This window comes from Mytilus californianus, unplaced genomic scaffold (genome assembly GCF_021869535.1).
Source record: "Mytilus californianus isolate M0D057914Y unplaced genomic scaffold, xbMytCali1.0.p SCAF_7, whole genome shotgun sequence".
Lineage (NCBI taxonomy): Eukaryota > Metazoa > Mollusca > Bivalvia > Mytilida > Mytilidae > Mytilus > Mytilus californianus.
Window position 1 is genome coordinate 31,976,520 of NW_026262723.1, and position 15,030 is coordinate 31,991,549.

A 15,030-nucleotide genomic window follows, 5' to 3' on the forward strand; every position below is an offset into this window, starting at 1 on the left:
AGCGTTTGATTTTGTCAGTTTTTATGGACCTCCTTTTTTGAATTTTCCTTAGGGCTCTGTATTTTTGTTATACCTTTTCCAATGATATGGCCAATTAGTAGTGATCGTTATCATATGTTTTTCTATTTCTTAACTCAAAAAAATATATGTATACATTTGATGCCGATGTCAGTTACAAAACACGTGTTTTTGTGCACGTGACGAAATTTAAAGTGGATGGTTTAGTATTCAAGATAAATCTGATTGTTTTGTGCAACCAAACCTGAGGATTGTGAAATCTATATGGCAAATATATATTGATTAGTGCTCAAATGTGGTTTGTATGTGTATTGTGACATTATATTTGTATGTGGCTGTATAAAGTTCACGAAAAGTGTGGTGTTGGCAGTTCACATCTCACGCATAATTATTATAAGAGATGATGTGCTTGAAAAAGGATGTATAGATGTATTTTCTACAATATGCAGATTGGTCTGTATAATTTGGTGCAGATATTTTACAGTATTTTTAAAGTAGTAAGATAGGAACAATTACAGAATAAAAAAAAGATAGTCCTTTCAAGATAGTTTTTTCGAGTTAACAAACAAATTCTTTGTGATGAAGAATGATGCTTATGTAGATAGAATCGATTACTAGATTCGAAAACTATTTCAAAACGGACTTTTCTATTTTCATGGTGTTATTGTTCCCATCTTACTAGTTTAAAAAGACAAAAAATTGCTACAACAAATTATACAGAACAGTCTGCATATTGGGGAAATACATCTAAAAATAGATGTGGTATGATTGCCTATGAGACAACTATCCACCAAAGTTCAAATGAAGTGGATGTAAGCAATTATAGGCAATTGTAAGGACTTCAACAATGAGAAAAACTAATACTGTAAGATCGGCTATAAAAGGCCCCGACATAAAAAAAATTAAACAATTCAATTGAGAAAATAAAGGCCTAATGTATAACAAAACCATTAACGAAAAACACAAATGACAAACATGAACCAACTACAACCACTGAACTACAAACTCCTGACTTGGGACAGGCACATAAAGAATTAATGTGGCGGGGTTAAACATGTTTGTGAGCGCTCAACCCTCTCCTAACCTAGGACAGTGGTGTAACAATACAACATAAGAACAAACTATAAGAATCAGTTGACAATAGCTTAATTCATCAGATGGATACACATAGAAATACAGCTAACAAAAACACAAAGTAAACGAGGCTGGGTACTTATACATCCCAAACAGAAAAAGACACTAAGTACAGATCTGAGAGTACTCGCAATTACTGACAGCTAGTTCAAAGCCAATAACAACTAATGTAACAAATCATGTATCTAGCACTAAAATATCAATCATTACACATCCAACATCCAATGGACTTAGTGTAAAGACGTTATTAACAGTCAGAGAAAAAATGACCTCGTGCAATGCCAAACTATAAGTATCGACAGCTTGTAGTTCTGTTAAGGTGCATATGTGTAATATTTAGTATGGTTTTAATTTATTAATAATAAAATCAATATTTACACTAATAAAAACAATATTCAAAGATTTAATTACAGTGTTGAATCGGTAACCTTTTACAATAAGTTTATTTAAAGGATGGATAAGTTTACCCGGATTGTATCTAAATTTCCGGGCTCGATTTACAACATCACCGTACAATTTAGGATGTGCTATTCCGTTTACATACACAGGAATATACAGGTACAGCCAAACTAGCAGACCAAATCATGGTATCTATGAACAAATTTAGTAAATTAAAGGTTTTAAGTAATTTATGGTATCGAAAACCCTGACTTAATAATTTACTAGTTATACATAGACTACGCTCATTAAAATCCAAAACGTCATTACAGACACAGCATGGCGAACGAGTTGGGATATACAATGTATAAACACCATAAGACGGAGTCAAAGGAACATCACAGTCCAACAATTGAAAATTAACAATAGGGAAAGAAAAATCATCCCTTTTGTCGTAAATTTTTGTGTAGAGTTTCTGGTGTAATACTGAAAAATCTAAATCTAGGAAAGCTAAGTTATTGCTGTTAATATTAGATTTATTTAAAGTAAGTTCCTTTGAGTAAATTTAAGCAGTGTAGTTAGATAATTCTTGATTATTTAACGAAAAAATATCATCAAGATAAATGTAAGTGTTGTTGAATTTATCAATTAAGTTATATGAGTTTGGCCATAAACTGTGATTCATACGGTAAAGGAACAAGTCTGCTATACATCCTTTGTCAGGCGCATAATCTCTTAACGTTATTATGCGTGTATACACAATTCCGCTTTATTTACTAATCTGTGTATTTCAATTGTCTACTACAGTTACATCAGAACCATTGAACTGAAAAGGCATTGCAATACCTTGAAGAATTCTTAAAATAACCTCTGTCATGTTCGTATATTCAAAGCCCCTATTGCCATGCAGTTACTGGCGATCTTATCGTATTTCAAAATGATCATCTCCGGAAAATGATATATCATGGTCTTAAATGTAGAAAGGGCCTACAAATTAACTGGAATCATAACTTGAAGATATTAAAGGATTCCGTTGCAGACTACGCCAGCGCATGGGCAAAACCAGATATTTGTGAACCAGACACTATGTCAGAATTGGGGAACACAACTAGGTCTTGGATGCAAAGTCGAAATTTACAAGTTGACAAACTTTCTATATGTTCGAACTAAGCCAGACACATACGCTGAGAATGTCTATCCTATCTTAACGATAAATATATGTTACTAGGGGGGTCTTACACAAGAAAACGAAATAAATGAACACTTGGGTCATATCACATACAAAAACATAACATAGGAGCTTGGCAAATCTCAAATACTTTTTTTGACTCATTGACTACTCCATTGAGCAAAAAATCTGAGCTCTCATCTCGCTTGTATTAGATACTCAAACCTCCTAACAAACAACGGTCCATTGCAGGTTTATCTACATGCTCTAGTAAACAGTTGTCTGTTAAATTGATCAACTTGTTGTCCGCAGTGAAAGAATGATTACAGAAATACTGTGATACTGTTTACTTGTGTCGTGGCATTAATCATGTGTGGATTATTAAGAACTGTAAAGAACTTCTGAACATATTTTTATATTACTGAATATTATCTTCATGAAAAGTGTTATAAGACGTTACAAATATATTGTTTTTGGATAGAATACAGCATATTTTGTTTAAAAATTTAAACAGATAATTCTCATTGACAATACACACCACATATGCATGTATTTCTCAACTCATACGATGATTAAGGAGCTTTACGCTGCTCTCATACTTTTTAAAACGTAATTTTTGCTCGATCAGAACAAACTATTGAGCCATAGTTTTGTCCTAGAACATACAGAACGTCTTCTCCTTTTACGAAAAAATTCATCAAAAGTACCAAGACCTTACTTTTATATATACAACCACTTTGCCTCATATTCTTATTAAGAAAAAATTCACACACCTAGTTAAATGGGCATTTAAAAAGTCGGAATGCGAATACCTATGTTCAAACTCTTTTAGGTCATTTTTTAGTAGCAACAAACAAAAGAGCTATGTCAATTGGACATGCTTTGATACTATATCTGCCCTTGAATTTTTACTTGATAACATTTTTGTTCGCTTTGGAGATTCCGTATATCGTCAAGTTATCGGAATTCCAATGGGGACTAACTGTGCACCACTTATTGCGGACCTGTTTTTGTATTATTATGAGTTACAATTTTTGACTAAAATCAGCAAAGACCCATCGAAACAACATCTGACACAAAAATTTAACAATACTTTTAGATATTTGGATGATATATTGGCTCTAAATAATGACAACTTCAGTATGTATACTAAAGATATTTATCCTGTTGAACTTACTTTAAATAAAGCTTATACTAACAATGACCACTGTCCTTTCCTCGATCTTGATATCAATATCAATAACGGGAAGCTTAATACAAAAATTTATGATAAAAGAGGTGATTTTTTATTTCCTATCGTTAATTATCAATTTTTAGATGGTGATGTTCCCCTGTCACCATCTTATGGTTTTTATATATCTCAACTTGAACGATTCGCTCGTGTATGTAACAACGTATTAGATTTTAGCGAGAGAAATTTATATATTACTGAAAAATTATTACACCAGGGTTTTCGATATCATAAACTAGTCAAAACATTTACTAAATTTTATCATCGGTATAAGGACATCATTCATAAATATAACTCAACATGCAGACATCTTATACATTCGGGTATTTCACATCCAATCTTTTATGGTAATATTCTTTACAAAGCACAAAAATGTCAGTATTCACCTCAAAAGCTAACAAAACCTTTAAACAGACTTATTAAGAAGGGATATAGTTACGATACTGTTGTCAGGTCATTAAAAATTGCATATTTTGGCTTTAATATTGATTCACTTATAGGGTCTTTGCATCGGCATTAAACATATTTAATCTAAAACCAGTTGTTGGCATGACACGGGTTATGTTCTTCTCATATATTTTATGACAGTATAATACTAAACCCCTAACAGGAGGTATTGTGCCTGATATTCATATGATGAAGACATAATCTTTCAATCAGTTTCATTGAGGTCTGGAGCTGGCATGTCAGTAACTGCTAGTAGTCTGTTGTTATTTATGTATTATTGTCATTTTGTTTATTTTCTTTTGTTTCCTTTTCAGACATCGGACTCGGACTTCTCTTAAACTCAGTTTTACTTTGCGTACTGTTGTACGTTTGTTTTTTCTACATTGGCTAGAGGTATAGGGGGAGGGTTGAGATCTCAAAAAACATGTTTAACCCCGCCGCATTTTGCGCCTGTCCCAAGTCAGGAGCCTCTGGACTTTGTTAGTCTTGTATCATTTTTAATTTTAGTTTCTTGTGTATAATTTGGAGTTTAGTATGACGTCCATTATCACTGAACTAGTATACATATTTGTTTAGGGGCCAGCTGAAGGAAGCCTCCGGGTGCGGGAGTTTCTCGCTGCATTGAAGACCCATTGGTGGCCTTCGGCTGTTGTCTGCTCTATGGTCGGGTTGTTGTCTCTTTGACACATTCCCCATTTCCATTCTCAATTTTAATGTCAACTTCACACATATTAGAAGCTGGTCTTGGATTATAGATTCTTGGTGATGATTTCGTGTATCATTTTACTTACTTCCATAGATGTCCTTTAATTTGTCTGTGTACGATTATGTCCTTTTTGGTCGTTTGACTCGTGGCGTGTTCAGTATTTTTTCATTAAGTGTCCGGGTTGAAGGTGTTGGGTGTTGGGTCCGGAGGGATGCTCCAGACGCAAGAAAATAGAGGTGAGACCCTAACAGTTTGGACAGAACGTAATATGTATGTTGTTAATAAAAGCGAAGATATTGTTAAGTTAGAAAAAAAACCAAAAAAAAAGCGAATCATTTACCCCTAACAGAGTCCTTCCAGTAGGGATGTCTATAATCACTTGTTTCACTTTTCGATACTTTTCTTTCAACAAAATTTGAAAAGGATTTGTTTTAAATATATATTTGTTTTTATCATTACATCCAACAGTTTCATTTGAAAGAATACTAAATGTGTAGAGCTAATGTCATTGAATGTATAGAAAAACATGTTAACACATTACTAAATGTTTCAAAATATCTTATGGAGAAAATATGCCCCACGTTGTGAACATTTCAGAGTAACCTACTGTTTATTCAAGGTACAAGATTTCTTTGTGCAAAAAAGCTCAGGACAATGAACAAAAAAAAACAACAACATTTTCTCCCTTTTAACTGGACATTTCTTGCATTCCCCATCTTTAGAATCGTGCAGTCATATGTGCTTTATGTAAAGGGGAAACCGGTACATTTTAGTATGTGTAAGGCTGTTGTCAATCAATTCGTATGAAAATAAGAAATCTAAAATGAATAGCTAGATTGTAATTCAATATAAGGATTAAATGAAAAAAAATCATACGTTGCTTTCAACTACACGTAATTGAAATCCATAATTGCATATCACGTTATCCATATATCTTGTGTGCACAAAAGTCAATCTTTATTCCGATCTTACCGAAATTTTACAATCACTTTCCTAATTTTACTAGACTATTGAAAGGTCATATGACTCCTGTTTTTGAAACCTTGATGCATATTTCATAATTATGTCTTTTTTTGTGTGTCGTATTTCAATAGGCTGATTCGTAAACGAGTACATCCAGTCTGTTTATTCATCCGTTTGGTTGTAGTTCGGGTATTTTGTTTTCCGTTAAAGAAGGTCTGAATTTTCTTTGATTATTTATTCATAATATTAGCGGATATGATTACAGTATTTAATGCACTCTTTATCATATATGTAGCAATGAAGTAATTATACGCGAATTTGAGCATACAAATGAATATTTTGATATCGTAAATGTAAACATAAATGAAGAAAAAGTAAGATAATTCTTTTACCGGCAATGTGTTAACAATTTGTTGTATGTCATGCAGTTATTAACAACTGTAAACACATAGTAGTCAATCGTGCATTGCAACTCATTCAGTGGATTTGCCAGTCAATCGCCCAGTATAACATGTATTAAAAATGCTTTATTTGTAAAGGAACTCTGATACATGTATTGGCGAGAGCATTAGTATGCTACATTTCATTATAATATGTTATAAATTGCATATCCGTATAAGGAAATGTACCCGCCCTTGCTAAATTCAGCTTTTGGATCACAACAATCCAATGTAGAACTGTGCATACATTTGTTATACGTGTTTCCATATCTATTCAAGAATCAAATAATGTGTTAACAATATCTCTGTATTTTAATCATTAAACGAAAGCATTATACTTAGACTGATCAACTCAGATACATAGGTTAGTACACTGTTACAGGTTTATGTTTACAAAACAACCTACACATTATCAGATGTTACTGTAGAACAGCTCTCTATTTAGTATTCAATATTAAAATAAAATGTTTGTGTTTTATATGAAGACACAAAAAAAGAAAAAGGACAGATGAATTTTCTTTCCGGTTAATTATGAACACTTCAGTTGGTGGTCACTGAATAAAAACTTTCTCGGGTAGGTATTCTTGTTTTCATATGTACATCTATGTGTTAGAAGAAATAGGTATAGATTTAGACACATTGAAGACCTATCCCGCACATAAGATAACTATAACTATCATCGAACAAATGGAATTAAAATTGAAGCATTTTTATGAAAAACTAATAAATGATTAATTAACAGATATAAAGAACAACAGCAAACTCACTATCTATAAACATGTAAAGCTAAATAATGCATAGGATAAATATCATTAATGTTTGACGTAAATTTTATATTCAGATTCTGCAAAAGGAAATCCCAAATTCACCAACATTCCAAGTGACTAAATTTTCGGAAAATGACATCGTGAACACACATTAAGGTTTTGCTACCTCTTTGCAAGCAGAACCGAATAACATGAACGTTTCAACAAATAATGGCGTCTGAAGTTGCACAATGCACCTTACAAAAAAAGATTTCATTTTCTTAAAAAGTCTTCAAGCCATTGTTCCACTGCCTAACTGCCTATTCTACTTACGAGTACACTTTGTACAATTAAAAACCTTGTAATGAATTTTTCAAATAAGGTCTACGAAAATAATTGAACTAATTACTTTGTCAAAACAAAGTGTCAACACTTTGTTGGAAGAACTTGATAAATTACATGCTTATACATGTTATATTGTCCATTTTATTTGGTGATTTCGAATCTCTTCAAAACTTGGAATTTTCTACCCTATATACCAGTTAACCTCATAACGCGTTTAGAAAAAATTCACACACCTAATTAAAATGACTTTTGAAAAGTCAGAATATATTCGGGTCTAGAGAAATTTGTGTGATATGATCCATTCTAGAGGTTATGTTTACCTCTACTTAAGGTACAATTGCTTACGTACAAAATCTTTTAATTTTGCTAGCCGAGAATCCCCTGACAAATGTGTTTGGGTCTTTGATATATATGCTTTAACGCATTATAGAGGGATGTCTATCTATTCCTCTGGTGCCAAGACTCAATTATTTTTACTAGCCGGAATTAGTTAAGTTGTACTCTGTGACATACCGCAACCCTTCTCGCACTTACCCATTGATGACAAACTCGTATATGTCTATGGCATATATGATATGGATCTTGTTATGGGCCATGTCTACACTTACAACTGGTACCAAGACCAACGTTAAGAATCTGTAGTTTGGTCTGTCGGCAAGAATTAAGTTGGACTGTTTGACCTACTGGATACCCCTCTACCCTATGATGAATATCTCGTCCGGGTATAGTACACGTACGCGCTGTATGGGCCGTTTTAAAATCAATACCCACGTGCACCTTAACCTCTGATACCATTAGACATGTGGAGAATTTTTTAGTTTTGCCAGCCGAAAAAAGTGAAGTTGGACTATTCGACATTTTGGGATCCCTACTCTATGAGTCTAAGACATTATTCCTATTAGCCATTATAGAGGCAATGCATATAACAAACTCTTGTACTATGGCACACGTGCTTAATCCCTTAGTTTGACGAGCCAGCAATAGTAAAGGTAATTTACATATCGCCCTCCCAAAACATGCAAAACCCCCTCTTTCTGGTAAACTTGTATGGGTAAAGGATATAAGTGTTATTGGCCATTTTAGAAGCCTTGTCCATATTTACCTCTGGTACATGTATCATGGCGTACGTGGAGAATTTCTTAGTTTGGCCAAACGCCAATTTTCAAGTTCAACTTTTATGACATATCGGTTACCCCACCCCTCCAATCCAATGCGTACGTGTCAAGGGCATAACTAGTATGAAACATTTTAGAGGCCAAAACTTCCTCTACCTTTATCTTGACACCAAGGCTGGCAGGAGTTAATCTGCAGTATTTGACATGCCGGGTAAACCTCGCACCACCCTATGCTGGTAATATCATACAGGATAGGGTTAATGCGCTAAGGGGCATTTAAAAGTCTAACTTATCATCTGGTACTATTTCCTACTTGAAAAATATCTTAGTATAGGCAGCCGGCAATATTTAAGTTGGACTATTTGACATACCGGGTACATCCCCACCTTTTGCTCGTACTGATCTAGGGCAAACGTACTATGGGACATTTTTGAGGTCATGTCTACCTCTATCACTGGTACCATGGCCCACGTGGAGAAAATTGTAGTTTGGCTAGCTGGCAATAGTCACGTGTTACGTTTTGACACGTTGGATAGACCCACCCTATGCTGACAAACGTGAACTGGTGTAGGGTATAACTGAATAGGCCAATCCTGGGAAGAGTAAATTTGTACTATTGTACAGCCGGCAACTTATATGCTGGTAAACTTGTACGGGTCTCAACGTTTGTATGCAAATTTCTAAAGTCATATAAAATATCAAACTCGGTAAAATTTAATGGACCCGAATTTAAGGAACGTTCCATTTATATTATCCGGAAATTCGATTCTGCCAATATGTTGCCAGTCTGAAAACATAGAATCCGATAAAAAGCCGGCAAAACGAAAAAACGACGAATCACAGAACTCAACTTTCTATATAACTAGAATAGGACAATAATGTTGATTAAGAATAACACAATTCCAGGTACTATTGTTTTCAACATAACAGACATTAGCAATAATTAACAAGTTCCGGGTCGAATCCGATACCAAAACCAATATATGACACATATAGTTTCCAGTTGTATGTATGTAAAGGAAGACATTAAACACTGTATTGGTACAGATTTACTGTAAGCATTTGCCTACCAAGTTTTGAAGCCGGGCAGTGATGGGCCTTACTACCTGGAAGTTTACCTCCCAAAACAGTAGTAAGGAAACTACGACGGGTTCAAATTGAAAGATTTTGAAAGCAGATTAAACTGTGTACCGTATCATCAACATGATTTATCAGATGACAATACAAATACGAAAAATCCTGACTCAAAATTAGGCATATAGGCAAGGTTTAATTCAGTCACGGACCTGCGGTGTGTTCTAGTATATATAAAGACTAGCACACACCTGTGACATCGTGGGTCCGTGACTGAATAATTCAATTAAAGTATTTTCAGCCTGGATTTTTTTGTATTCGTATTGTCATTTGATAAAGTCATGCTGAGTATAAGGTGCTCGGTATTTTTCTGCATTCAAAATCTTTCTGTTTGAATCCGTCCTGGTTTTCTGACTACAACCGGAAACTACCTCTAGATATATTTTGTTGGTCAATAATGACCCGTGTATATAGCAAATCCCAAATACACCATTTGGTGGTGCGCCTGACAGGGGCGGAAATAAATTGTTTAAATTATTTTTTTTTTTGTTTTTAGAAAAAAAGATTTGTTCCAGGTGGGACAAGGCAACAATAAAAACTGCCAAATTTTCCACTTACTGTGGCATTAAAAGACCTAGCATGACCATGTTCATCATGTTGGCGTCATATTTGTAAGATCTAATTTTTTTTATAACTCAAAACGACAATTTATTGGTAATGGTTGGAAGACTGATGCTCGATGACAGATGATATCTCGATATTTTGGGGGTATTTTTTGTTATATATGTAACAACAGTAAGACGCTGGTACAAGTATTTTTGCGTATTTGTAGAAGTCGTATAATGTAATTTGTGTCAGTCTCGTAAGTCAGCTCTCTATACTTATTAGCTTTCAGTTGTCCATTGTTTGCAATTGTTCCTCTTTATTGTTCCCTGTTTTTTGTTTTCATTTCTGGACTGACGCTTTGATTTTTATCTTTTGATTTTTTCTTTACCTTACTTCTATTGCTTCTGACTGACTTATTTTGGGAGTATTCGCCATGCATATCCCAACTGTAAACACCATAATTGTACGCCCTCACATTCCTTTGTGAAAAAAATATGTTTTAATTTTCAGCATAAAAGATCCTATATTTTTATTGAATAGAGAAAAAAGGCCTAAAAATGACAGAATACAGAAATGAAGACCCATCACCCTCTAGACCTTCATACAATAACTCAACCGAATCATCAACCTAATGATTATAATTTATATGAATGTAATCTGTCGACGTTATTGATTTTTGATTCATTTTTAAGTTTCCGTTTACAAAGTTCGTTGAATTACGTAAGCAAAGCTAAATTTAGACATAACTCATGGACAAAATAAATGTGCATGCATGAGTTGTCTAGTTACCAAGCAAATAATTATAATTACTGGACCTAAAACGTACTTGAGTAGGGACGAATGGACTTGATTTGAGATATCAAATGGTAAGATGATTCTTGTACGATTCATTATAAATGTAGACATTACGTCATGAAGCCACACCTTTAAAGGCTGCTAGAATACATCATAATTATTATTATAATTTTCTATAACAGTTTTCTTTATTGCTTCCTCAAATTGTTAAAATTTTGATATAAATTGGCATATAAAAATCACGTTTCTTTAAACATCAATTTTTATATAATAGCAAAGTTTGAATGTAAATAACATTCAAGATTTTCGAATCTAGTTTCACTTTCGATTGATCATTTTCCAGAAATCTATTTTAAAAGATGACTATCGACAGGCTTTTTTTTTGTAAAAAAATATTCATAATATTCAGCTGAAAATGGCTACACTTCTTTACCAGACTCAAGCTAGCGAACAATAAGCCAGCGAACAATAAGATGCATCAAGCTAGCGAACAATAAGCCAGCGAACAATAAGAAAACGCGCCAACATGATCATGCCTAAAAACCGAAGACTTGCAATAACACGAAACGTACTTATAAATCTGATGACAATAATTTCCAGTAGGAAGATGAAATGCAATTCCATTTTAACACAGACAAAGTTAATTAGTTATTCGTGTATTTAATGCAACTTTATTTTAAAGCCTAAAATTCCTTTAGGTGTAATACCACCATTGATTTTCCCCTTTTAGTCTTTGTTAAATTTGCACTTTTCAAAAAATTGTGCAGAATTTATCTTTGTTTCAAATAAAGAAATACTTGGCATGAGTAAAGTTTTATCCTGTCCAGTACTATAGAAAAAATTTCACATAACATTTCATTGCATATAAGAAAATAACCATCACTGGAAGTTAACCAATCAAATTTTTCCCCTTTTTTAACCTGTGTACAAGCTTTAGTAACCATGTAACCTCAAGTTTCCAAAATATTCTATAGAAACCCCAAATAAAGAAATAATGGTGCTTTGAAATACCCAAGATATATGTTTATGACTCAGAAATGTTTTACTGCAATGAAATGTAGGATCAATTACCTACAACTGTCAAATTCAAGGGAATATTTTTTTTCGACCTATTTTCGTATGCAACCGGATGTGACGTACTATGATTTGGTGGTATTACACCTTTAAGGTAATCCTTTCTCTTTTCTCTCTGATTAGAGATGGGTTTGTTGTCTTTATAAAAATGAAACAATTAATAACAACAGTTCACACTCAACTAGTGTAGCGATACAAATAAATCTTCAAGCTTATATATACGATTGAAAAGAAAAGAAAAAAATTGTTAGATTTTCTGAAGAAATTAAAGCTGATTACCATCGTCAAAGAACTAACTAGTTCATTTTTTTCTAATTATTCAAAAGTAAATAGTCACTCTTGTCATTTATTTATTATATTTCAAGGTCCAAAGTTGGGGTAGGGGCACCCCACCACCTCCTAAAGACCCAGGGGGGAGGGGTAAAGTTACGGAATTTTTTAATTGATGTCCAAAGTTGGGTTAGGGTGACCCTAACACCTCCCAACTTTAATTCATAAAAAAATCCGTACGGCAAAGTTTTTGTCCAATCTAAGTACAATTGATAGGCAATTGCATAATGTTGCCTGGACGACTAAAGGACCCAGGTGGGTAAAGTTACGGAACTCCTATAAATGAGGTCCAAAATTTAGGTATGGAGGCCTTACTCCAACAAATTTCAATTCGTGTAAAAATTTCCATCGGGCAAAGTTTTTCACCCACATTAAGTACAACTGATTGATCATAGACTAAGGTTGCCCACACCCAAAGACCAAGATGGGTAAAGTTACGGTACCTTTACAACTTAGGTCCAAAGTTTGTAGACCATATATCCTATCTTTAATTCGTAAAAAAAATCGCAGCAAAGCTTTTGTCCACTCTGGTAACAAATGGTAGGCAATTGCCGACGGATACCTGGACCTACAGAACCTGCAGGTGATCAAAGTTCCAGAACTACTACAACTGTTTTTATATTTGGGGTTTACACACCCTATCACATCCCTATTTTAATTTTGTCAAAAAATCATAACAGCTAAGCTTTTTTTCTACATTAGGAACAAATGATAGGCAATTCCCTATTTGTTGCCTGGAATAGATGGTCCGGTTGGATAAATTCTCGGAACGTTTGCAACTGAGGTCCAAAGTTCGGATATAGAGACCTTTTTCCCTCAAAACGTTAATTCGTAAAAAAATATTCTCTACGCGGCAAAGAATGACCACACTAGGTACAGATGAAATTGCCTGGATAAGATGACCAAGGTGAGTTTAATTCACGGAACTACTGCAACTGAGGTTCAAAGTCGGGGTAAGGAGATCCTTCCGTCCAAACTTTAAAAATTTCCTACGACAAAGATCATGATAGGTAAGGTTTTGAAGTTGCCCGGACCAGACAGCAGAGGACGGTAAATTCACCGAATTTCTTCAACTGACTTGCAAAATTGAGGTATGGATACCCCTACCCTCCTAATTTTAATCCTTTAAACTGGGCATCGATGCCCCTACTACTTTGTTTTTGTTGTTCATATTTTTCCACGATATAAAATATATATCACATAAATCTACAGTACCATACTAGAAAAAAGACCACATTATTATTATCAGCTTCTCTAGCAACATGTTTTTCATTAACTAGAATACTTAGTCATACCAAGACGCTCCGTTATAAGTCCAGTTCAAATTATTCAAAAATAAATAGTCACTCTTGTCATTTATTTATTATATTTCAATAAGAAGAGTGATAAGTGTAAGATGAACACACAAATAGAACGAAAAACGAGTTGACATAAAGATTTTGGTAAATCTAAACCACAATTTATCTGAATCCAAGCATATGTTAAATAACTATAATCCGTAAAAACTTCCCTACGGCAAAGCTTTTGTCCCCACTAGGTACAAATGATAGGCAATTGCCCAAGATTGCCTGGACCCAAAGACCCAGGTGGGTAACGTTACGGAATTTTTTTTATTGAGGTCCAAAGTTGGGATATGGTGACCCAACCCCCTTCCTTCTTTAATTCATAAACAAGTCCCTACGGCAGAGCTTTTGTCCACACTAGGTACATTTGATAGGCAATTGCCCAAGGTTGCCTGGACCTAAAGACCCAGGTGGGTAAAGTTACGGAACTTTTTTTATTGAGGTCCAAAGTTGGGATATGGTGACCCAACCCCCTTCCTTCTTTAATTCATAAACAAGTCCCTACGGCAGAGCTTTTGTCCACACTAGGTACATTTGATAGGCAATTGCCTAAGCTTGCCTGGACCCAAAGACCCAGGTGGGTAAAGTTACGGAACTTTTTTGTTTGGGGTCCAAAGTTAAGGTACGGAGACCCAACCCCCTCCCTTCTTTAATTCATAAAAATGTCCCTACGACAAAGCTTTTGTCCACACTAGGTACAAATGATAGACAATTGCCCAAGGTTGCCTGGACCCAAAGACCCAGGTGGATAAGGTTGCGGAATTTTTTAAATTGAGGTCCAAATTTGAGGTATGGTGACCCTACCACCTCCCAACTTTAATTCATAAAAAAAGTCACTACGGCAAAGCTTTTGCCCCTACTAATTACAAATGATAGACAATTGCCCAAGGTTGCCAGGACCCAAAAACCCAGGTGGGTAAAGTTACGGATTTTTTTTAATTGAAGTCCAAAGTTGGGATAGGGTGACCCTACAACCTCCCAATTTTAATTCATAAAAAAGTCCCTACGGCAAAGCTTTTATAAAAAAGAAGATGTGGTATGATTGCCAATGAAACAACTCTCCACAAGAAACCAAATGACACAGAAATTTACAACTATAGGTCACCGTACGGCCTTC

General features: G+C 34.5%; 1 protein-coding gene across 5 annotated transcripts in view; it reads left to right on the plus strand.

Annotated features, from left to right (window-relative positions):
- Positions 1-15,030, plus strand: part of LOC127709947 (antiviral innate immune response receptor RIG-I-like) — a 186,690-nt gene that overhangs the window by 84,705 nt on the left and 86,955 nt on the right. The window lies entirely within an intron of this gene.